The following is a 25,227-nucleotide window of genomic DNA, read 5'->3' on the forward strand; positions in this document are numbered from 1 at the left end:
TTGTACGACACTAAGTGTTTTTGTGTATCAACACGTTAACAGTGAGGAGAAAAGGATCACACAGTATGGTGTATTGCAGGTTAGTTAATTAGCACTGACTCCGAGGTATCACACAATCCTTTTTTATTTTTCCACAATCTTAAATCCACTCTATTATAAATCTTTAGTATGTAAACAATATCTCAATAAAACATTTGTCAACACTCTTTTACAGGTTGAGTCGCGAGGGGAAAGCTTCCCTCGGACAAATCCAGCAGTAAACTTCTACAATCACACACTCACTACATACAGATGAAAGAAACACAACATTCAATAACTGGCACAAAGGCTCATGGGATTCAGAACAACAGAAAGCCTTTCAAAAGTGCATCACACAGCCGTCATGTTGCAATGCCTTGAAACTGAAACGCCCAATCAAGAACAATAAATGAGACAAATATGCACCCCAAATATATTTGGCAATATATCACTCTTCTTATATGATAGGTTCAAAATATAAATTACAAAATGGTTTTAAAATAGGGGAAGATATTTGTGAACGTGTACATTCTCTGTTGAAGAGCAAAGCAATGTTTCAGTATATTCAAGTCAGTTTCATCAAATGACCAGAGTGAAGACACAGTTGAAAGATAAAGTTAAAATCTCATCATTAAAGCCTTCAAATAAACGTCCATTAAGAGAAGTATAAAAGCGATTTTTGGACTTGCATTATTTGAAGGCTGCATGCTGAGATTCTGTTTGACACACTGCAAAACTTTATTAACGTCACACAGCAACAGCAAACAACTATATTGAATAACAAACATCTCTTTCATCTTGAAAAGCACTCTATAAATAGTTGTTTAAATATGTTTGTTTTCATCTAAATGTTTTATGTATTTCATTAGAAAATGTATTTGTAGGTCAAATCTTTACTAAGTTTAACGCAAAATCCTCACAGTTTGTCAAAAGTTCAGTGATAAGAAGTAAAAACTTAACATTTAAATACTTTTTTAAATATTTCCATCCCTTTTTTCCACCCTTGCAGGCTTACATCTGGGACATACGAGCACAGTGTTTGCATGCATTGAACTCTTAAACTGCAATAATCGAAAATTGCACTGAATTAAAGCCCGTTTTCTAGAGACAGTTAAAACCCAATCATTTGGCTGTATTGCTGCCTTTGCAAGAGTCCTGCTTCTTTCTCTTCATGATCGCAAACACAATGTATCCTTTCTATTTCTGACAGCTAAAAAGGCAACAGTTATGAAGATGTTTTACTGGCTTAAAGGAGCATTAACTGAGAAACAGATGACAGGACATGCGTTACCAACAGCTTCTCCACCAATGATACAGCAGCATGATATCAACACACCAATTCAAAGATTTAGTTTCATGAAATAAACACAGCACTAACGGTTTTCTTTAAGTAAAACATATTCAGTAAAGGATTCAAGTCAAATTAGAGTTTTGTTCAAGCTTAACTCTTTTCAGAACCGTTTTCAGTCATGTATCATTCAGTCATATTTTAAACGGTCAACGATATAACCATTTTTGTGAAAGTCCTCCCTTTGATATCTCTGGGTGTATTCGGCCATTGTGAAAAGCAGGATATGATTCATGGCAATAAGTATCAATATAACAGAAGCCAAAATGTGTGTCTTTTTTGTATCCAGAAATATTGCATCAATGTATGTCCTGGGAAATGTTTTAAAACATGATGATAATTATGTGGAAGGGGATTTTAACCCTATCACCCACTCTTTTGTCACTGTGCAGACGACACATTAACCCCCTTTCTTACTTACGAGGCAAATTAAAGGAACAAACCGTGATTTATCAACAAGTTCCCCTCATGCTAAAAAGAAAACAAGCTTTACTTCCGCATGACACAGTAAAAATAGTTGCCTACAAGAGCTACATGTGTAGGTGCTGAGAACAAGTCCTTCACATTGAAAAATGTAACAGTCCTCCAGTGATCAAGGAGTGAAGTTTGATACCCTTAATGCCACATTTAAACTACAACGTCCGGCTTTTATAATAGGTAGTGCATGCTTACATTCAATAGTGTAACATTGTCTTACTTCATTGTTCAGCCTTTTATAATCAGAATTCATCTGATGATTAACACCTCATGATGAAGTCGCTAGCTCAGAGGCATTTTTTTTATTATGTAACCTTTCATTGAAGTTGTTAAACGTCAGTAGACTCCAACCTGCCGCTCCTCCTTCCCGTCACGTTCAGAGGACGTCGGTTCCATCGTAGACCACAGGCTTGTCCAGACTCAGCTGATACTGGACTTTCTTTGAGATGAACCTTGAGTTGAAGAAGAAAGACGGATGAGCTTCTTTTAATATGTTTGTCAAATAATGAGTCTGAACTTTTAACAAACACAGCGCCTTCTCTTCCATGAAACAAAGAGCAGCTGAATGACAACACAAAGCGACTGACCTTGAGAAAGAGTTGTCAAAGATGAGTGTGTATTCTCCAGCGTTCCTGACCTTCAGCTCCCCCTGGATGGTCTCTTTGTGGGAGTTACAGCGCGTCAGAGCGATCAAGACCTGTGGAGAGCAAAGGATAGACATCTTGTTTAACCTTTATAACTAAATAACTCTGTCTGCCTTTATAGGTAAAGATCTGTAAGGGCGGGTGAATGGAAAGCATTTGATTGAGTCTGAATCCAGTGCAGAATCTGCTCATCAAAGATGTGTGTGTTGTGTGTCCGGTGGGGACTGTTAGGCTTTAGTCTGCTCTCTCCTGGCCAATCTTTCTTTTTGCTGCAGACTTAAAACGGCATGTTCTCCTCGCTTGGGGGCTGTGCTGCTGCTCAAGTTAAATCAACACAGTGGAAATAATACAAATAAGACACTTAACATTTGCCTAAAGATAAACTAAATGTTGCACAGCTACAGGTGGAACGCTAATATTACACAGATGATCAGAGGTCCCATACATTCACACTTTTAATATGATGGATGGTTAATAGATATTAAAGCAATGGACTTAAATACTTTCAACTCTCCTGCAAATACTGCCTTTCACAGCTGTTAGGTTGACTTTAGTGAATGTTTCCTTACTTTGTTAAGGCTTTAAGAGGAGGAAGAGTGTATTAATGCTCTCACCTTGGCCTGCTCCAGTGGAGTCTCGGTGCTCTCCCTGTAGACCACGCTGAAGGCGATGCTTTTGGGTTCAGAGGTGAACGTCCAGCAGACCGTCGGCCCGGGCCCGCTCATGGTGATGGGGATGGTGCTGTAGCAGCTGGACTTTATGAAGAGCTCTCTGGAGCTGTCCCCAAACGCTGAGATATCATCCACCGTGAAGGGGACGGAGAGCCTGCAGCGGAGGGAATAGAACGGGATCAAGGACAGTTCAGAATATTGTTCCTAAGTGTATATATATAAGTGTATATATATATATATATTTGTGTGTGTCATGTGCTTGGTAAATAATGGGGGAGAACTAAATACTTTTTTATTTTTATTTCCATGTATTATTTTTCTTCTTTTTCAAAACATGGTGCCTACATTACCCACAACCCACTTTTTTCCAGCTCCACAGAGAGATTATTCTCTCTTCAGTCTTCAGCCCAACTGATATTAATGTATCAGATTTTTGCAGACTCCTGAGCCACTAAAAGCCTTCTATGTCTTTGTTTGCATGCAATATTAACCCCAGATCATTATAAATAGACTAACAAACTTAAAGTTCACATTCTTCTTTTGGGATAGATTCAGCCCTTTGCTCAAGAACACTTTACAGAGACAGATACCGGCTGACATGAGGCAGTGAAGCATTCTCAATACTCCTTAAACAAACCCCCACATTATAATAGAGGTGAAACAGAGATCTCATAACAAGTACAGAGTAACATTTAGGGAAGCTGTCCATGCCACACATGGGTTAGTTTCACTTCCTATTTTGGGATGTAGTGCAATGTTTTTAAAGAAGAATTCATGAGAAACTTCCTCTAAAAGTCTGAAGTGCGACTCAGAATGTTTCCCAGTGTAACTTTCGCTGCATGAGAAACTCACGTGAGGTCTCCAGACTTCAGCAGGCAGATCTCTGCGTCTTGTACGGAAGTGTTGAGGTCATCATTATCTTCTGATGTGAGGTCTCCTGCACTGGCACTGCTGTTTCTGAAAACCGTGTAGGGTATATTTAACATTAACACATACGTTGTTATCAATTTGCTTAGAACTATTTTCACTACTTTTCACTTGTGTGTCCAAAGCTAAAACCGAATACACAATCATTGGACATGTTACAAGGTTAGAAAACAATGGAATAAAGGAACATCTACAGTGTGGCCCATCTGTGGGAGATGGCTTACAGTAAACATACATATACATAACACACACAGCAAGAATAAACACATAATGAACGTGTTAGAGCCACAATGAAGTCAACGTTATTATTTAGATTCATAATTTGATAAATTAATTAATGATGGAAAATGATTTATATTGCCATGGTGAATATCTTTTGATGAAATGATTGTTTATTTTTAAATCGTAAATATGATCTGTTTCCTTCTACCTTCCGGTGTTTATTTAAGTGAGGTAATTGAGGACAGCCGCGGTGCTCTGAGACCTGATGAGACGGGGAGCGGAACAGTTTTTCGACCGCAAATTGTAAACAGAAATTAGTGTCGCAAATTGGACTGCAAAGTATAGTTTATATAAGAAAGTATATCGTCGAAATATTGATTTAGATTTGTTATTTTGAGACTATTTAAGTCAATACCTTTTTGATAATAAATTACATTTTTTGACTGAAAACCTTCGGCTGCTTATTGCTTTGGATTGCGTGTCGTCAACCCCGCTCTATAGTGGCAAAGGGAAACCTTGGATGCCACTACAGAAAGGCTGTACAGTAAATGTCAATCTATCTAATCTGTCACTTTTAAAAAGGCAATGTACGTGGAAAACTGTTCAAACTGAATAAAAAATTCAACTGACTTATTAAATCAATTCATTTTCATTTATTTTTCATGAAAGCTCCTGAGTGTATTTCCACAGCTGCAAACACTTCTTGCTTTCTGACTCTGACGACACAAACACACTGAACTGATTGTTATGAAGATAGTATCGTTTTTTGTCAGGTTGGTTTTCATATTTTATATCGTGGTTTACTTCAACAGGCTCAATCTTTCCTGAGCGAGTGAATGAAGGTGAAACACTTACAGCTGTGCTGCCCCCTGCTGTCCGTGTTCAGGAGAGCAGGCGGTGGCAAAAGAGAGGGAGTCACTGTCATAGACCCCGCTCACCTCCTCCTCTGTGATGATGTCGAAAATACCATCATCCACCTTTTCTCCTTCGGTTGCTCCTAGAAAACACACATCAGCTATGTTCATTATTACATTTGTACCTTTCGCGGTTTGCTTTTGCTAACCCACCATATCTAAAGGCTCAAAAGAACCTCAGCATGTGACACAATATTCAAAGTCAACTTTATTGTCAATCTTCCCGTTTGTGTTTGTGTGCGAGATCGAAATACTGTTTCCCACAATCCCGAATATAAAAGCAAATGTATATAAAATATTAAAATATGTGTGCAAATATGTATATAATAATAATACATTTTATTTTTAGGCGCCTTCCATGACACCCAAGGACACCGTACAATTTGTTAAAAAAAGAAAGAAAATGCTAATAGGCAACAAAACATGATAAAAACACAAACAGGAAATCATGGAGGAGACAGTCAAGTGGACACAAATATATATATATACATATACACATATATAAGACACATTTTTACATGCGCGCACATTAAGACCTAAATAAAAACACAACAATCAATATATACAAAATAACAGTCACTTCAATATTTTGAGAATGTACATTAGAGCAGATTGTCCATCGAATGTGCAAAAAGAGATATTAGTGCATAGCAGCGTAAAAAGTGTCTGGTGCTGGATATATTATAATATATTGGTGTGTGTTTTGTTACCTGAAGCACCCGTCACAACTCTCCCAGCCTGCAGCAGGCGATGGAAAGGAGTCCCCGGCGTGCTGGGAGTCACTTCCTCCTGAGGGTGGCGCTCCACCACCGCGGTGTGATTGTTGTAGCAGTCGATGCAGCAGCGCTCCCTGTGGCCGCCCTGCTGCGTGCTCACTGTGTTGCTGCAGCAGTAGTAGCAGAAGGGACGCCCACACAGTCTGAGAATAGAGACACCATTACTTATTCGGTTTTGATTGTGGGTTATTCAACTGGAATTTAGGATTTAGTATGCAAGTAAAGCTCTTTGGTGCATGTATCAAATCAATAATTAGATTTGTTTTTACATTTTGAAGATATAAAATACACAAGTCAGACATTTGATATCTTTGTCAAGAAATTGGCTCTGATAAAAGTGCATTAGGATGCTTTAAAAAAACAATTTCTAAGATGTTGCAGAAGGTTACTTTTGAGTAACAGCAAAAGCATAGTTTCGCATTAGCTAAGACAATAAGAGTTCAATGAAAAGAGGCTTAAACTGATGTATTGTGATGCAGGATTGTTATCTTGTTTTTAAAAATAATACTCTCAAAGTTACAGCATGAAAGTTTAAGAGCAAATATCATTAAATGATCCAGTGATGCATTAAGTCACAGAGAGCAACTGTTTAACTCAGATTCTCTCTTCAACATTGTGTAAATCCTGACATACAAAATGTTTAAGACAACTGTTAAAACCTGGTTAATTTGAGTTCAAATGACATTTTGTTACCAGCTTACACTCAAACACATTGACATTACATGGAGCGAGACTGACTTTTATAAAGACACCATGCTTTCTCAATATGAATATGAAGCAATAAACAACATTATTATTCATTTCTAATGCATCCCATTCGATCTGCTGTGGACGTTATTTGACTTAACTATTAAATAACACTTGGTTAATCTAAAATAAGAAGTGAAATTCAGGACGTAAATGTCACTGGACTTCAGTTCCTGTTACATTTGACTACAAAAACAATCACAAAGAACAAAGAAGAAGACTGAATGTATTTACTTTTGGAAAATGTGTCAAACATTTTAAACCATTGACAGCTTTTAGGTATTGTGTAACTATGCTGTTGTTAAATGTGTTGTGTTTGAATTGCTCCTAATGTTTTAAGAACTACAATATATTTGTTTATCTGACCTGCAGTTGTGCTTGCGGAGCCACCAGCTGAACTGGGTGTGACAGCCCAGGCAGAAGTTGACGTCTCTCTCCGTCTCCTCGTCCCGCATTTTTTGCTCGAACTCCAAGGCATCCGACTTCTGCCACAGAACATCTTTCTCCCTGCAGAGAGCACCATCAGACATATTTTTAATTGCAGTAAAAATCACACGTTATAATGCAGAAAACACAATTAAAAAACACATACCAAAAAGGCCTTAGGAAATGACCAAATCACTCAACACTGCATTGATATCACTTTAACCCTAGTAACAAAGACCACATGGAATGGATAGATGAAAGGTAGATCAGATTACATATGTATGTTTTTACCTGATCAGTTCAACAAGCCTTTCTTCCAAGTTGATTTTCGTGCGGTAAAGATCATCGAGTTCAGCTGCCGTCTTAAGATCAAAGCTCTGTTTGTCCTGCGTGGCTCTCCGTAGATTTTCACTCATCTCCTGACAAGTCCGCTGAGCCGCTGCAAGACTTTCCTGAGAACTGCATACAAAAATACACAGTCTGATTAAAGATACAAAAAAAAATACACAGGGATACTCAGGTGACTGGATTGTGTCCATCCAGTTGTTATCTTTAGACTTGTGATTTAAAAACAGGACAGAAAAAGTACACAAAAGGGCACGCTATATACAAAATAAACATTCGGATTTAAACACACAAGATAAAAAACATTTTTCACAGGGCTTTAATTCAATCCAGACTGTGTGTTTATGAATACAGTATCTCACCTTGATAAATTCTCTTTCAGATGGATTATCTCGTCTTCTTTCTGCCGGATGAGATTTACAGAATCGGCCATCTGGATGTTTTTCTCCTCAATCTGTTGGCAATATCTCTGATTCTCAGCCTGCAATCAGCACAGCAAAGCACAGCATTATTTCTGCTTCTTTGTGAATTATGCTCGTGACCATAATGTTATGATTACTGCATTTTCAGATATACACAACAGTAATCTCATTTATCAATCCCAGACACACAAATGATATTGCATGTTAAATAACAGTTTTATTTCCTCGCACGTTCACCGACATGATTTAAAACATCCGTGGACTGTTTTAGTGATTGGACAGGGGCCAGAATCAGTACATCATCTCACCTCCAGCTGTTTGAATTTGTTCTCCAAGTCGACCACTTTCTCTTGCTCGGTCGTCAGCTGTGATTTCACTTCCTGTGTCTCTTTATTCACAGTCTGCATGAGAAACCACAAATTCAACTGATGACTTGGCAGTTATTGTTTAAAAAACAAAACAGCTTTTAGAAAATACTTGCTGATACAACCCAGCACAAAAGAGTTAAGCAGTATATTTAAATTCACATTTGTACTTTTCTATTTGTATCTGTAGAACTTGAAGGTAGTACAGATCATTCTCTAATTCAGATAGTGAAAGGTTTCTTGTCAGAATCAGAATCAAGTTTATTGCCAGGTACGTTTACACATACAAAGATTTGCTTTTGTATCCGGTGGTGCGAACATAAACAATCCAAAAAAAAATTGCAAAGTAAGTAAAAAAACTAATATATAAGGATAATAAAAAATAAGTATTTTTAAGAAACAATTTAGTATTTACACCAAATGTAAATGTACTATACAAATAACCTTAAAATGGTGTAACTTTTTTTTATTATAATTTTATTTATGTATGCTTCTTAGGTAACATTAAGCTGTCTTTGGCTCGTTTCTGCTGTAACAATGTACATTTCCCCTGTGTGGGACTAATCAAGGTATTCTGATTCTGAAAAGCTAAAAAACAGAAACACTTAGGACAATGAGTATATGAATAACTACAGTGTATGTTGAAGTGGAGGGCTGTGCAGACGTGTGCAAAACTGTGCAAAAAACAGTCCGAGAGTTTAGCATGAACATGTCTCACAGTATTAAAAAGGCAACAAAGAACAAGATATTGTTCACATGATGTGCATTAATGTAATGCATACTGTTTTTGGGTGGATCAAGCCTACATGAAGTGTAGGAAACAGCTTAGAAGAGAGCACATTGTAGCTAGTTAACTCAATTACATGCACAGTTTACACATGGAAGCATGCTACGTTTCTGAATCCGAGCTGTGTGTGTCTGACCTGGACCCGGCCGTCGTGGCTCATGGTCTGGCTGCTGAGCTGGAAGCGGAGCGCCTGGATCTCCTCCTGGCTGGTCGCCTGCACAGCCTCGGCCTCCTGCTGGGCCTTGCTCAGCTCCTCCTGCATCTCCTGCTTGATTGCAGACGAACCCGTCTGGTTGTGGAGCTGATCCAGGAGGCGCTGGTTCTCCTGACTCAGCTGCTCCATGCAGGTATTCAGCCTCTCTGCCTCTTGAGACGGCTCCTCGTCCAGCTCCTGCAGCTTCGTCGACAGGCCCTCCCAGCGCAGACGAGCCTCCTCGTTCTCAGCCGTTAGCATGCACACCTGAATGCCGAGTTCAGCTGTTTCTGTGTTGGCTCTGTGGAGCGCCTCCTTGGACTCGCTGTTTTCCAGACACAGGGCTTCATACTGCAGCTTCAGTTTATTGAGCTCCTCTATGGAGGCCGTCACCTCCGCAGCCAGGCCGGCTCGAGCCTGAGCTTCACCGTCCCGCTCCCGAACAATGAGCCTCCTCTCGTTACCCGCGATCGGAGAATCTCGTCCACATGCCGGCGGTTCAGCTCCTCTACCTGGGCTTTCAGTTGTTCCGCTAAGATGCGGAGGTCCTCTCTGGAGGACTCGGTCACCTCCTGCAGAGCCTGCCACCTTCATCCTCTCGTCGGCTCCTGCCAGATGCTGAGCCCTGAGCTCCACCACCTCGTCCTGGAGCCGCTGCACCTCCCTCAGGTTGAGCTCCAGTTGAGCCTCAGCCATCACCAGCCTGTACGGGGAATCTTTGGTTTCCATTGAGGATTTCTGAGGCCCTTTCGTGAAGCACTTTCTCATTGCTCTCTTGCGGCTCCTTTTTCACGGTGCAGTAGCTCAACACTCCTGTTTCTCCTGCTCCTCGGCTCGAGCTCGCTGACGCCCACATTCAACAGTCTGTTCTCTCAGTTTAGCCCTCAACGTCCTTCACTTTTTCAAGTAACTCTGCTTGGCTTCTTTGGGACACGTTGAGGTTTTTCTCCAACTTTGAAGCTTTGGCAGCGAGTGCGTCCAGTTCCTGTTGAGTCGTCGCTAACTGTTTCTTTAACGAGGACTGGAGCTCAAGACGCTCTTGTTTTTCATGCTCTAGATTCTTTATTTGCGCATCAGATGTGTCCTTCTGGACGAGCACCTTCTGGGCAATCTCCTCCCAATGCAGGTTTTCATCCAGAAGCTTCTTCTCCCGATCTTCCACGCACAAATGTGCAGCCTCGACTCGGGATTTTAAGTGCTTTTCAGAAGCCCTCAAACAAGCAAGCTGGTCTAACAAGGCTACCCTGCTCTCAGTCAGCTCTGTGATGCTCCCCTCACTCTTTTTAACCGTCTGGAGAACCTTAGCGTTTATTTCCATGAGATTGTGGCATTGGGTTTTGTACTCCTGAAGTTTCTCAGAGGAGACGGTTTCATTATTAGCAAGTCTAGAGCTCAGAGTCTCTTTCTCAACATTCAGCTTCTCCAACTGCTCCTCCAAATGTTTGGTTCTCTCCGAAGTAGCAGCGAGCTCTTTTTCTCTGTTCTTCAGAGTTCTCCTAACGTCCAGGAGTTTGGTCTCCAGATGCTCATTCTGGCTGTAACTCATGCTACATCTCTGCTCTACCTCCTCCCTCTCCTTATTCAGTCTTCTCCTTAGGTCATCCGCCTTCCTTTCTCTGCACTCTAGTGACGCTTGTAGGTCCTGAAGCTGTGCTCTTAAGTTCCCCCGTCTCCTTTCCTTTCAAGCTCAGCGTCCCTTGAATTCGGCCGACGGCACTCTGGAGCTCCTCTAACCGTTTAAGCGCATCCTCGCGTTCGCAATGAGCTCCGGTTCTTACTTCAGCCAGCTTCTCCTCGCTGATCCTCATCTCTTCTTCCCTGAGTTTCAGATTCTGGGACAGACGCTCAGAGTGACTTGCTCTGTCCTCCGCCTCTCTCTTTGCCTCCAACCTCTCCTCCTCAGCTGTCTTGACTTTATCCAGGAGTTCCTGGATTTTCCAGGCCGAGTCGCAGTAGCTAGCTGTTTGTTGTCCCTTTTCCTTAAGTGATTCTTCCAACTTGGAGAGAAGCTCCATATTTTTGTTCTCAGTCACTGTGAGTCTACTTTGAAGGTCACTGTTTATTGCTTCCCTACAGATTTGAAGGTGATTTGCCCCATCCTGATCATCTGTATGTTGGTTACTTTGGGCTTCGGTAGATACAGAGGGGCCAGCAGTCTTCTGGGTTGCCAAAAGCTGGCCTTTAAGGTCTTTCACCACACCTTTCAACTCATCAGCTTGTTTTCCTAACTCCTGAACCCGGACCAGCAGCTCCTGCTGTCTGAGCTCTGATTGGTCGAGCTCAATGCGCAGGTTATCTGCTATGCTGCATGAAGAGGGCTCCCCCAGTTCATCGAGCCACCCAGGAGACTGGGATTCAGGTCTTGGATTGGAAGATACTCCTGCACCTGGTCAGTGGATACAAAAACGCTTTAACTTCACAAGTCACATTCACATATTCGTTTTGCAGGGTTGTCTATGTAGAGTATCTGATTCAGTTTACCTGGGAGTAGCTGCTAACGAGACTGTTGATGCTGGAGCAGCGACTGGGAGGCCTCCACAGGAAAGCTGATGAGGCATTGCCTAATGTTCGCCTACAACATAATGACCAAATATTGAGCTCATTAACACCTCGTAAATTGTAAGACATGACAACTGATTGAAAGAGAAAGCAACCACAACCTTGTTCAGAAGAAGAACTTGACAGAAATGGAGAAAGCGTGAAATAGTGGCACTTTCTTTTACAACAAGCTTTAACTGTTTTATTGAAAACATTATTCAAATGTAATAGGTGCACACCATACTCTAAACCATGGGTCGGCAACAGGCGGCCCGCGGGCCATTGTTGGCCCGCCAGCAATAATATTTGGCCCGTAATTTTGAGAATCAAAAATAAAATATTTTGATTTTTTTTTTTTTTACAACATAGGACCGACAGTCGCACATCAGGGTTTCCGTTAGCCGCCGATCGATTGGCCGCCGGTCATTATCGGCCGATATTCCACTCTTAATAGTTTGATCAGTGCTCTCTATAAAGGCCGATCAGGAGAGCTGGATCTGATCGATATGGACATAAACGCGAGGTGAAGTGTAACCGGACCCGAGAGAGAGATCAGATCAGCTGCTGAGTCTGATGGAGACAGCAGCTCTGCATGATCACCTGAAGCCCCGCCCACTGTTTAGCGAGCTGCATGAGAAACTGACGGGCTGTCAGAAGAGAGAGGGAGGGAGAGAGGAAAAGAGAGCATCCGTTTCTCCCGTGTTATTATTCAAAGTTAATGTAAACTTTTGAATAATGTACTTCATCTACTACAAGTAGTTTCTTTGAATGTAATAATTATGTTGTTTGTTTGTGGAATCATTTATTGAAAAATGAATCTGAATTTTTTGATCTGTAACGATTATAAACTGAAGAAATATAAAAATGAGCCCCATTAACTGAGTTTTTTTTAACCTGGAATGCTCTTATAGAGTCCACAGGCATGTCAAAAAACAGCAAGAAAGCATGGACACTTATTCACAAGCTACGAGGTGACCCTAAAGCAGCTCCTCAACACCCAAAAGTCACGGCCAACCAAGTTGCCAACCATCTGCTCGAAAATGGAAAGAGTAGAAAGAGAGGGAAAAAGACAAGCTGAACTGCAAGAAATACACAGAGGACCCTGCTTTTACAAGGACAGCTCACTATGGAAGAGCTGGAAGGGGGGAATCTCTATCCTCAAACCAGGAAAGGCAATTGGACTGGATAATATCGCAACGGAACAGATCAAGCACTTCGGTCACAAGGCAAAGACGTGGCTCCTACGCTCTACAATGAGTGCTTAACAACACACAAGCTTCCTAACATCTGGAAGAAAGTCCACATTATAGCACTGCTGAAACCTGGGAAGAACCATCCGCTCCCAAGAACTTCAGACCCAATCTCACTTTTGAGCCACACCTACAAACTCTTTGAACGTCTGATCCTCAACAAAATTGGTGCCTTTGTTGACGAACACCTCATCCCTGAAACAAGCAGGTTTCCGCCCTGGCAAGTCGACAACTAGCCAAGTACTCAACCTCAACCCAGTAACATCGAAGACGGATATGAGGAAGGGATGGTAACTGGTGCGGTGTTTGTCGACCTCTCAGCTGCCTATGACACAGTCAACCATAGACGTCTCCTCAGTAAGATCCTGGAGACCACAAGAGACACCCGCCTGACAGAGCTGATTGAAAGCATGCTTGAAAATAGGCACTTCTTCGTTGAGCTAGGAGGAAAGAAAAGCAGGTGGCGAAGACTCAGGAATGGCCTCCCACAGGGAAGTGTGCTTGCACCACTTCTCTTTAACATCTACACCAACGACCAACCAAAAAGTGTAGACACCCGCCGCTTCATCTATGCAGACGATTTTGGCATAGGTGCACAAGCCACTGATTTCAAAACTGTGGAAGACAGACTCTCTAACGCTCTGGCAGAGCTAACACCTTACTATGAAGAGAACCACCTACGTGCAAACCCATCTAAGACACAGGTGTGTGCCTTCCACCTGAGAAACCGTGAAGCCATCGCCAACTGAAGTCAGCTGGTCAGGAACCTCCCTTGAACACTGTGAGCACCACAGTCTACCTAGGGTAACCCTGGACAGATGCATCTCTTTTAAGACCCACACTGAGAAGACCAGTGCAAAGTGAGTGCGAGGAATAACATCATCCGCAAGCTCACCGGCACGACCTGGGGTGCAAACCCACAGACTCTGAAGTCAACCCACTAGCCCTCTGCTACTCAGCTGCCTGCCCAGTATGGGAACGAGCTGCCCATGCCAAGAAGCTGGATCCCGCCCTCAATGCTAGCTGCCCGCATTATCACAGGCTGCCTGAAATCAACACCTACAGACCGTCTGTACATCCTGGCAGGCATAGCCCCACCAGAGATACGACGAAATGCAGCAAGCAAAGAAAGAGCGCCAACAACAGTCTACTGACCAAAGACAATCCTCTCTTTGGCCTTTGTGCCAGCCAAAAGCCGCCTTAAATCCAGGAAAAGTTTCCTGCAGAGCGTCCCACCCCTCGGAACACCGAGCATAAGCAGTGAAAGAGTCACTCGGTGGGAAGAAAGACTTGACAACCTCCCATCAGCAACAACAATGGAGATAAAGGCGAGCGAGGCACTGCCCCTTGGAGCAGACACCAACTACGCAGTGTGGAAATGCCTAAACAGAATAAGATCTGGTGTTGGACGTGCAAAAGCCACTCTCGCCAAATGGGAGATACCTAAATGACGGGGACGTTGTGTGTGACTGCGGCATTGAACCACAAACCATGCAACATCTCCTGATATGCCCCCTGCTGGAGCAACCCTGCACAACATCGGACTTGGCAGAGTTTAATGAGAAGGGACAGCAATGTGTTCAGCTATGGCTGAACCACATCTAACCAAGCCCTGTAACTGACTGCCTTGTGGACACGATAAGAAGAAGACTGAGTTTTAAACATCAGCATATCCGGTCTTAGTCCGGTGATTATCTGCTAACGGAAACTCTGCTACACAATTCTTATTATTATTATTGAAACATGACGGTAAGTTTCAAATTTGTCCGGTAAAATAAATTCTGTCCCGACATATCCGCTTACATTCATAATGTCAGCGGAGGGAGGGGAAGCGGCGCTGTGGAAGAGCAGAGTGGCGAGGGAGAGCTGGTCATCTTCCCTTTACAAAGCTTCAAACATGTATTTATCGTGTGATTTGGAAATAAAATGTCATATTCTGAAAGCCAAGACTTTGTTTATTTAAAATCAAACAAAACACCCGATCCCCCGAAAAACTATTTTTTTACGCAAATCCACGTTTATTTTGAAATGAGCCGTTGCGACTTTCGACTGATTTCGATAGAAAGGACGGGTCACATATGGCAAATGGTGGTTGGGGGGGAACCAGGTCAATTAAAGTACTTATTTAACTATTAAATACATTGAGTTTGAGTAAAATACTTGGTTACTGATTAATTTAGGTTATAATATATTAAATTGCAAAGCAAAACTGCTGTAATTGATTTATTTTGTCCTTTGGTATTTTTTTAAAGGTTTTCAACCTGAAAGAATCCTAATGTGTCTTTGAAAAGTTGAAATAAAGAAAAGGAAAAAGGATTCCAGTTGTCCCTCAAGCCTCTCAAATGTGGGCAAACACTCAAATAAATGCCAAAAACCCAGAGAACTTGACAATACTTATCAGAATAAAAGTATGTTAAATAACACTGCTAGTTAATAACTCTACTTTACTCAGTGGAGGCTCGTCCATCGAGGAAAGGGAGGACCATCCTCCCTACAATTTCAGAGAAAAATAAAATAATAATAAATAAATACACCTCAATTTAAAAGATAAGTCTGTTAAAATACAGATAATAGCCCTGGCTTTGGGACTGAAATGGGGCTAGAGAGGACGAGCCTCCCTTTGGGCGGGTCTAGCCAGAGGCTCTGGATTGGGCGCCTATATCATCAGTGAACCAATCAGCGGATCTGACTGCGCATCATCAAGTGTTGATGGGGAGGCTTAACAGCGATATCGAGATTTTTCTGAACCGGGGAACAGGGGCGCTGCGCCCTCTTACCAAATAAATTCCTTGAATTTGATTATGTTCTGGCCCGCCATCTTGCGGCTCAGCAAAAAATTGGCTCACGGCCAAACTTACCCCTGCTCTAAACTCTCTATCCGTACTGTACAAATTACGACAGGCCTCGAAAAAATAACTTCATTTACAAATGTAATTCTCTTTTTGTCTTGATTTTTAAGTGTGACAAGTGTGTTGATTCAGGTAATATCTCAGACTATAGTTTATGTTGTTGTAAGTGTTGGTGCTCTGCATAATATTAGAAAAATCCCAATAATGTGATGAACAACAACAACACAACTAAAGCTTTTTTCAAAAAAGTGTGTCCACTTCCTGTAGAGTGACTGCAAATTGATGACAAAGAAGTGAAAAGTCTTGGCAAAGGTGCTGACGTGAGGAACAGCGATCAGCACTTACACATTGTCGGCACCCACTGACTCTCACACACACACACATTTACACACACATTTACACACACTCAGGCAAAAGAAAAAAAGAGCTGTGAATGTGCAGAGTGATCTGTAACTGTGTTACCTCAAGTTGTGAAATAAGCAATATGGCTTCATCACAATTTTACATTAGCTGCAATAACCTGGGGTGTTATTTCAAATAACCTAAAGTCTGTCTCTGATCAATTTACAATCATTTCCAACTCCAAGACATAAGAATTGATGATTTAATTTCTTTATGAAGGGTCTCTTTTTTTCCATCAAAACAACAGCCAATATAAATGTTTTGTTTTTCTTCAAAAAGACGAAACTGGGGGTTGTAAACGTTTACATAATTGTAATAGAAGTATTGGTTACCTTGCAAATGATGGCCAATCTGCATCAAGGTCGTAACCTCTGGCAGCCACGTCAAACTGGATCTGGTTGAGCTCATAAAGATGGTTAATGATGTCAGCAGTGAGGTGGGACTTGAGGAAGGGACTCCGCGCATAATACCAGTCACTGCATGGAAAAATACAAACAAAAAATATAAATCTCAATTCTAACAACAAGGACACTAATTTGTTTTTAAGTGGACCAAAACAAATTAGAAAATAAAGTGTAATAAGTCCATATGAATCTGGTTCTCTCCGCCACTGAGCTGAACAGATGTATTACTTTTTCAGATGTTTTCATTGTTAATTATAAACTGTATTGAGACTGTTCCAGAAAAAACATTTTGTTGAAGTGCATTCAGACAAATATAATCACAAATTGAGTTATAAAGATGAAAAGGTTGCAATAAATAGTTAAATAAATAGTTTGGTGATTTTTCTGAAAATGCGCTCTGCTTCCTTTCAGAGAGTCAGATAAGATGATTCATATCACAATTTCCTGTCTTTAAGATAAGCAAACTGGCTCTAACGTCACATATTCTTCTTCTTCTAGATTCTTCTTCATTTACCATAAACAAACATGAGTTAGGAGGGACCTACTCATTTAACTTTTGACAAGAAATAGAATAATATTCCTCTTATTACCAAAAACGCACAAAGACCGTAAGAGGTTGTTTCAGGTTTCTGCACAAAGTGTGTGATTGGTTTGAACAGCATGCGATACGTGGCCTGACTTGACCGGAAAAACATTCATGCAATCTGTTATTGAAAACAGATTGGCAGTGTAATTTATGTGATCGAATGTCTTATGTCAAATAGAAATAAAAGCATACTACTTTTATGAGATAAAGTAAAATATAATTGACATTTGTTTTGCTAAAAGGCTGAGGAAGTGAGACAGAAGAATTACGGTTAGGGTGTGGGTGTTGTGTTGCCTCAGAAAACAGAAATAAAACAGAAATCAGGAAGGGAGATTTTCTCTTGAAAAAGGACTACATCCCACGTAAAGCACGGTGCCTCAATGATTGAAAACATTACATATTAACAAAAAGGACTAAATACACATATTCGTATGAATGCTTTCCTGACCTTGTGACCTTCTGGTTTATGAGACACTGCTGCAGTGTGTCAGCGAGGCGTTGGTGGACGAGTGAGTAGCGTATGAAGGCCCTTCCTTTCCCCAGGGATGTCTTCAACTGAGGACACAATATACACTTAAGCACGATTTTCTTACTCAGATTTGTACACACAAAGACGGACATTACCTCACTGCAATGTAAGGTCATGTTTGAAGAGCATCTGTTATTTCAAAGTCAGTATCAAGCAGGTCAAACTATTTCACTAGTGGCTCCCACACTCCTAAAAATATATTTGAATGTGACATTAAAGACGATTAACTTGCAATGAATTATTATTTTTAATTGTATTAATTTGTTCTCTTTTGATTAACTACTGAGTCTATAAAACATCAGACAAGATCAAAAACTGTTTTCTCAGAGTCCAAGATGACCTCTTTAAATGTCTTGTTTTTTCCCAAACAATGAGTTCAAAATCCAAAATAATGTGTCTTACATTGATATTAAAAAGATGTATGTTGCCTGAAAAAGAACCCAAAAGCAATCATAACAGTTGTTGGTTTTTTCTGTTGACTGTCTAACTAATAAATCAATTGATTTCAGTTAAAGCCGAATGTAAAACTGTATTTGGTCAAATGTATCGTAGGACAGAGCAGTTAGGGATGTATACGTTTAAATATCACTGCATGGACATTACATGTACGGTATCTGTCAGTACATCCAGACTCTCTCTCCAATACATTAGCAGATGGAGGGATTTAAGTAAGACAACAGACCCACAGATCTAACAGAAGGACACCAGCTGGAGACTGATTTACATCACAGACTGACCGACATGGAAAAAGAAGAAAAGTAAAACTTAAAGAGAACGAAAGGTTGTCAAATGGCTGTCAGCTGGTATTGACTAAACTATGTCGCTTTTCAAGAAAAAATACTGACAGTTGTTAATCCATGAGAAAGCCTGAAGCACCAGATATGTTTTGCTAATGAACGAGCATCCACTAGCATAACATAGGATGTGAGGTTGACATTTTTCAAGCAAAGAAAATTGAAGATGAGCTTTCTCCAGCCTCTCAAAACTAGAGGATTTGAAATAGATGGTAGTTAATTTAATAGCTTGTGGCTGTTGCTCGGAAAAAAGTATCTTTAGGAAATTCAGTTTGGCATTTTGTCTTATATGTCATGGAATCAATTATAAAACAGTAAATAATCAGCCTATTGTTAATTACTTATGTTAACATTAATATTATTGATTTACAATTGTTAGTTGCTATTCTAATAGAGAGAACAACATGGGTGTGTTTTGCCAGTAACCCCGGAAACTAAAACATAGGAAACATTTGTTTGTAAATGAACCTTAAGATTAGTGTCAAGCTCATATAATAGACAACAAAATATACAATATAAGACTAATTAAACTAGAGCTATTTCAGTGTGAAGGCTCACCACTGTGAATTCCCAGGATAGAGGCGACCAGCAAGGTGTTAGGCAGCAAGTGAATTAGCAGCTCCGAGGTTTACTGTGTCCAACTCACCAGGGGATTAGTTACATGGTTATACAGTCACCGTGTATTTGTGTGTCTGCACATGTTTGCACGACATGGCAGGCCAGAGGCAGCAGTTACAGTGTGGTGTGTGTGTGTGGTGTGTGTGTGTGTGTGTGTGTGTGTGTGTGTGTGTGTGTGTGTGTGTCTTTGTGTGTGGTGCAGAGGAGGATTACCTCAGGAATGGATTTAACAAAACGGATGCCATCGTTAGCTCCCTTGATCTTAATCAGGCAGTCGCAGAAGTAATCCCAGTAGTCTTTTCTCTGACCAAGAAAGGTTGTCTTCTCTTTTTGGTCAAACTAAGAAACAAACATTACTTCATTATTGCATTGCCTAACAATGTCATCAGCAATACGCATTGTAAAACAGATCTGTCTGACACTGCCGGGTACAGTTGTGATTAATAGGATTTCTCTGAACTTCCTACATGTTTCCATTTCTTTCTAGCACTCTGCAAATCTGGGCTCAGGACTTCTCCAAACGGTCATCAGATATTACTATACTTATTCTATTATATTTTGAAATACTTAACCTGGCATGATCTTTAACAAATGAAACCCTCACAACTGCAGTGCTTTATTTTAAGGCTTCACAACCAAAAAGGTTTACAAATCACTGGAGCACTGGTTCCCAATCCGTTTTACTAGTCGAATCTTTGAGCAAGAAAATGATTAGTCGCTTTCCCTTGTCAATATTTGAGATATGGAAAATTCAAAAGTAAAAAGTTATTTTAGGTTATTTTGTTTAAACGGTTTGAAAAGATGCACTCCTGAGTATTTTCTCAACAACAAATCAATGAAAGAGGTTCTATCTATCTACGAGATATTTATTTTTAATCATCTTACAACTGCTTGTTAGATTGATATTCTCCGCCTTTTAGAGGTTCACATCCCCAAGTACAAGCTAGTGGTAGAGTCAGAAGAGCAGTGCTGGTCAAATTGCAAACACAAGCTGTATAATCTTGAAAAACCCTGAACAAACGTTGGTGGTACACGATTCCATACCTGTAGCAGGTACTCAAGTTTATAGAAGAACTTGTGCAGGTTGGCGCTATCATCAGTTACCGGTTCACCACAGTCGTTGTGTTCCTTACTCAACTCTAACACAGCATCTAAACAAGACAGGAACAGCATTGTTAAGACATAAATACACAATTAGCCAATTATTTCCTTGTGTGGAATCTGTTTTTTATCAATATGCACACATTTTATGATCCCCTTATCAGTCATAGATGTTTATAAGGCAAAAGACATGTCCTGATATCTAAATGTTGTAATAATCCTGGGAGCAAGATGCATATGCCTACTTCACATGTAAAAAAGACAGCTGCCAGAAACATATGACGCAATATACCGTCATGGTGTTTATGTGAGTCAGTGAATGTTATTTACCATGTAGATCTCTGATTATCCTCTGCAGTTGATTATCTCCAACTGATGAGGAGGCCATTCTGGGGAAGGGCAGTGACGTCAGCAAATTCTGCATGTGGGATTGGAAAAAGACAGTGTCATTTATTTTTCGATATTACAGGAAGGTCCTAATGATATGAACAATGTTCCTTGTGTCATCAAAATGTCAAGGATGTACCTGTGTCCCTCAAAGTATGAATAAAGCATTCGATAGTATAACTAAGGAAAGCTGTTGCCAACAGGATTTCAACTTTCCATCCGGCAAACAGTTCTGGTAAATAAAAATCACACTCTAACAGACTGTGAACATACCACCCACCCCTCAAAGACTGTAAGCACCATTTATGTTGCATCTATGGTTACTTTTAGCATCTATTCATGAACACACAGTTATATTTAAACTTGTGTAGCTTTGTTTATTTAAATGTGATAGTGTGTTAAGTGCTTTGTCATTGCTGCTACCTCTGATCTTATCACTGCTTTTATTTATTTTCCGTCCAATTCTATTACTGCAGTGAGAGATACCAACGCAATGGTGTTGTACCTCTGTATGATGACAATAAAGATATTCTGATAAACATTAAAATAGTACTTTCCTAAATGTGCACACCACTGCTGTTTATCACTTACATAAACACAGGAATACACTCTATCCAAACCCCAGAAGCCTTAACAACTGAGGCAAATCAAACAATCCAGAGAGGGTTAATTCATGTGTTAAAATAAGAAAGCACAGTAGGTCAGTCAAGTTAGCAAAACCGTACAGGGTGTGAGAGGAGGTACAACATTTACATCACGAGGATAGGGGAAAGCGTATCACTGTTTCAAACCCGACTGACACCAGATGTAGGCTGTATATAGTGCTATACACCGTCCCATTACAAACTAGAAACATTACATCACTTAAAATCGCTTTAAAATGCAACAAATCGCCACACAAAGCTAGATAGTCAAAGCTGGTAGCTATCCTACATGCACCTGTTCTCAGCTCTTCATTTCCTTCTCGTATTTAATGTCAATGATGTTATAAACCATCGAGTTTTGGTTGTAAGCAAAGCGACACACTTTAATATCAATAACAGTAACATAATAAACGTACTCGATGTGTAAAATGTTCCAGTGTCCAGTTTTAGGTGATACAGCAGAACTTGCTAGGCGTAGAGGGCGGGTACTGTGGGTGATTGACAGGCGTGATGGACAAATACAGCGTCTGCTGCTGCTGCTGAAGTCCGTCATAGTTTGGTTGAGAGACAAATGGTAAATAAACAGAAACCTGAGAAGAGTAAAGTGCTCATAGAGATCTAAATATATAATAAAATGTACTTTAAAAATGAATAGGAGGGGAAATGTATGCTTTGTATTTGGTTTGTACTTTTATTGTGTTGTATTTTAATCCTTTGTTTTATTTTATCCACAAAGTAAGCCTATGAAATAATAACTAAAGGTCTAAACTGTTTTTTATATGCACAAAATATTAGGTTTTATAAATCACACCATGTTATTTATATTTTATTGTTATTATGTATTTTATTTGTTGTTAACTGTTAACATGGTGTTGTTAAGAGCAGGCTCTTTTATGCAATTGTATCAAAGATAGTAAGCAAAAAGGGACACTTATAAATATGTTTAAAAAGAGTTGCATACTGTTCTAACACAGAAGAAGAAGAAGAAGAAGAAGAAGAAGAAGAAGAAGAAGAAAAGAGAGAGAAGAGAAGAAGAAGAAGAAGAAAGAAGAAGGAAGAAGAAGAGAAGAAGAAGAGGAAGAAGAAGAAGAAGAAGAAAAGAAGAAGAAGAAGAAGAAGAAGAAGAAGAAGAAAGAAGAAGAAGAAGAGAAGAAGAAGAAGAAAGAAGAGAAGAAGAAAAGAAGAAGAAGAAGAAGAATCTACAGCTAACTGTGTAGATATCATAGAAAACATATTTAATACATTTGTGTTTTCCCATATATGTTAGTCTAACGTCAAAAGTAAATCAATGAAAGAGGTTCTATCTATCTACGAGTATATTTTAATAATCTTACAACTGCTGGTTGGATTGATATTCTCCGCCTTTTAGAGGTTCACATCCCCAAGTACAAGCTAGTGGTAGAGTCAGAAGAGCAGTGCTGGTCAAATTGCAAACACAAGCTGTATACTCTTGAAAACCCCTGAACAAACGTTGGTGGTACACGATTCCATACCTGTAGCAGGTACTCAAGTTTATAGAAGAACAGGTTGGCGCTATCATCAGTTAGAAAACATATTTATACATTTGTGTTTTCCCATGATATGTTAGTCTAACGTCAAAAATAAATCGGTGCAATAGTATAATGAGCTTATATGTTATATTTTGTTTTAAACCATTTTTAGATTTTTCCTATCGTTGGATTGTTGATTAGTATTTTAAGTCATTTCTGAAAATTGAAATTGTGAATTTCTGTTTTTTTTCTGTTTTTTTTTTTCTTTATTAAATGTATATTTGTTGGACTGTTGGTCAGATAGATCAACGAAATTAAGGATGTCATACTTGACTTTAGGCATGCTTTTATGTTACAATTTATAAAAGTTTAAATGAGAAATCCACACTTGGGACAATGCCGTTTGTGTTATTGTGGAACAAGTATAAGGCCAATACAATACACTTCTGAAAACAGTGAGGTTTACCAAAAACAAGTACTGAACATGTCTCGTAACGTGATCGAAACCAAAATGCCCAGCTCTGACATCATCTCGTTCACCTTTGGGTTTCATACTTAAGGAACAATTCCCTATTCCAGTGATATCTGCACGAAGGACGTTGGTGTTTGCAGGTACAGTAAATTGCCACATTTCTCAAAATGTGTTCTAGACGGATTCATTATAATTTTTGAATAATATCTAAAATGATGTCGATATAATGTTTTTTGTTTAAGTAACATTTAGTTTTTGCTTAAAATGTTTGTCTTTTTTTATTTCATTCGGTCACTTTATATAAAAAAAACCTGGAAATTGAAGTATGAATATACTATTTATCAAATATATTTACCTTCTCCCTTTCCTTTAGTGGGCCATGCAGATAATTTCGGGGGGTATATTTAGAGGCACTTGTCAATTGAGAAGTTAACATGTTTCTAGTTGCGAAGAATAGTTATTAAACTGTCCAAATATAAGACTGTTGATAATTCAAAATATAGAAACATTGTGAATGATAAGAGCCTGTTGCTGTTGAAATCTGTAATTTGGGTAAAGTAATGCTTTTGAATATATGAGATAAAACATGGAAATAAAGGAAGTCATATATCAAGAGAATGTTATTAATCTATGAAATTACTAATTTATCTGTAAAAACAGTTTTTACAATGTTATGTATCATCTCATTTCTTATAATTAAGTCTGTTTAACCCCCTTTACTCCTTTTTCAGACTCTACTTGCTGAAGGAATATGGCAACAACTGACTCAGCCTATGACCTAGCCACACGCGATGATTCCTACTATGATTCCAATTATGAGGATGAAGTGTGCAAAAAATCAAGCATCGTTCAGTTTGGAGCAACCTTGACTCCAGTGGTCCTCTCCATTGTGGTCATCCTCAGTCTGTTTGGCAACATCCTGGTCATCGTGATTCTGGCAAAGTATGAGAATCTCAAATCTCTCACCAACACTTTGATCCTAAACCTGGCCATATCGGATCTCTCTTCACCGCAGGTCTGCCCTTCTGGGTCTACTATCACATGTACGGATGGGCTTTAGGGCAACTTGCATGCCAGATAGTCAACTTTTCTTCTACGTTGGTTTCTACAGCAGTGGGATCCTCCTCATCCTGATAACTGCTCACCGTTATGTAGCCGTCATGAATCCTCTGTCTGACATTGTCTCCACCGCAGGCTCCTACAGTGTTATAGCGTGTGTGATCATCTGGGCAGTGAGTATATTGATTGCAGTCCAACCTTCGCCTTTACCAAAGGCGACCAGAATCACTGTGTGTGTGAAAATTCTTTCTGGTGCTTATGGGGAATCTACCAGCAAAATGCTCTCTTCATTGTGAATTCAGTGGTGTTATTTTCTGCTATTCTCAGATCATCTGCAGGTTGCTGCGGCCTACTGCTCGAAGAAGAAAGAGCAAAACTTTAAAACTCATTTTTGCCCTTATGGTTGTTTTCTTTGTCAGCTGGGGACCTTTTAATATAGTGATATTTCTAAAGTCATTTAATTACTGGCCCAAACCATCTGTTGACTCAAAGGATCTATTGGAAAATTGCGAATCATCAAAGCCACTCGATTACGCCTTTTACATTAGCCGACTTCTGGCCTTTTCACACTGCTGCCTCAACCCTGTGTTTTATGTGTTTGTGGGGGTTAAATTCAAAAACCACCTGAAGAAAATGCTGAAGGGCTGGGGACAAAGCAACAACGGCTTACGCAATAGGCATAGCCGGCTTACAATTACATCCATAACAAGTGGTGAGGAATTTTCTATTTAGTTTGATATGGAGAGCAGAGGTGAAACCCGAACTTCTAAACCAGAAAAGAGAACATCTAAAATCCTATTGACATTTGTAAATGTATATGGA

At 39.9% G+C, this 25,227-nt stretch overlaps 2 pseudogenes; one reads left to right on the forward strand and one right to left on the reverse strand.

Annotated features, from left to right (window-relative positions):
• Positions 1-106: 106 nt before the first annotated feature.
• On the reverse strand, positions 107-20,774 carry LOC117557892 (annotated as a pseudogene).
• Positions 20,775-24,076: 3,302 nt separating this feature from the next.
• On the forward strand, positions 24,077-24,976 carry LOC117557890 (annotated as a pseudogene).
• Positions 24,977-25,227: the final 251 nt, after the last annotated feature.

This window comes from Gymnodraco acuticeps, unplaced genomic scaffold, assembly GCF_902827175.1.
Source record: "Gymnodraco acuticeps unplaced genomic scaffold, fGymAcu1.1, whole genome shotgun sequence".
Taxonomy (NCBI): Eukaryota; Metazoa; Chordata; class Actinopteri; order Perciformes; family Bathydraconidae; genus Gymnodraco; species Gymnodraco acuticeps.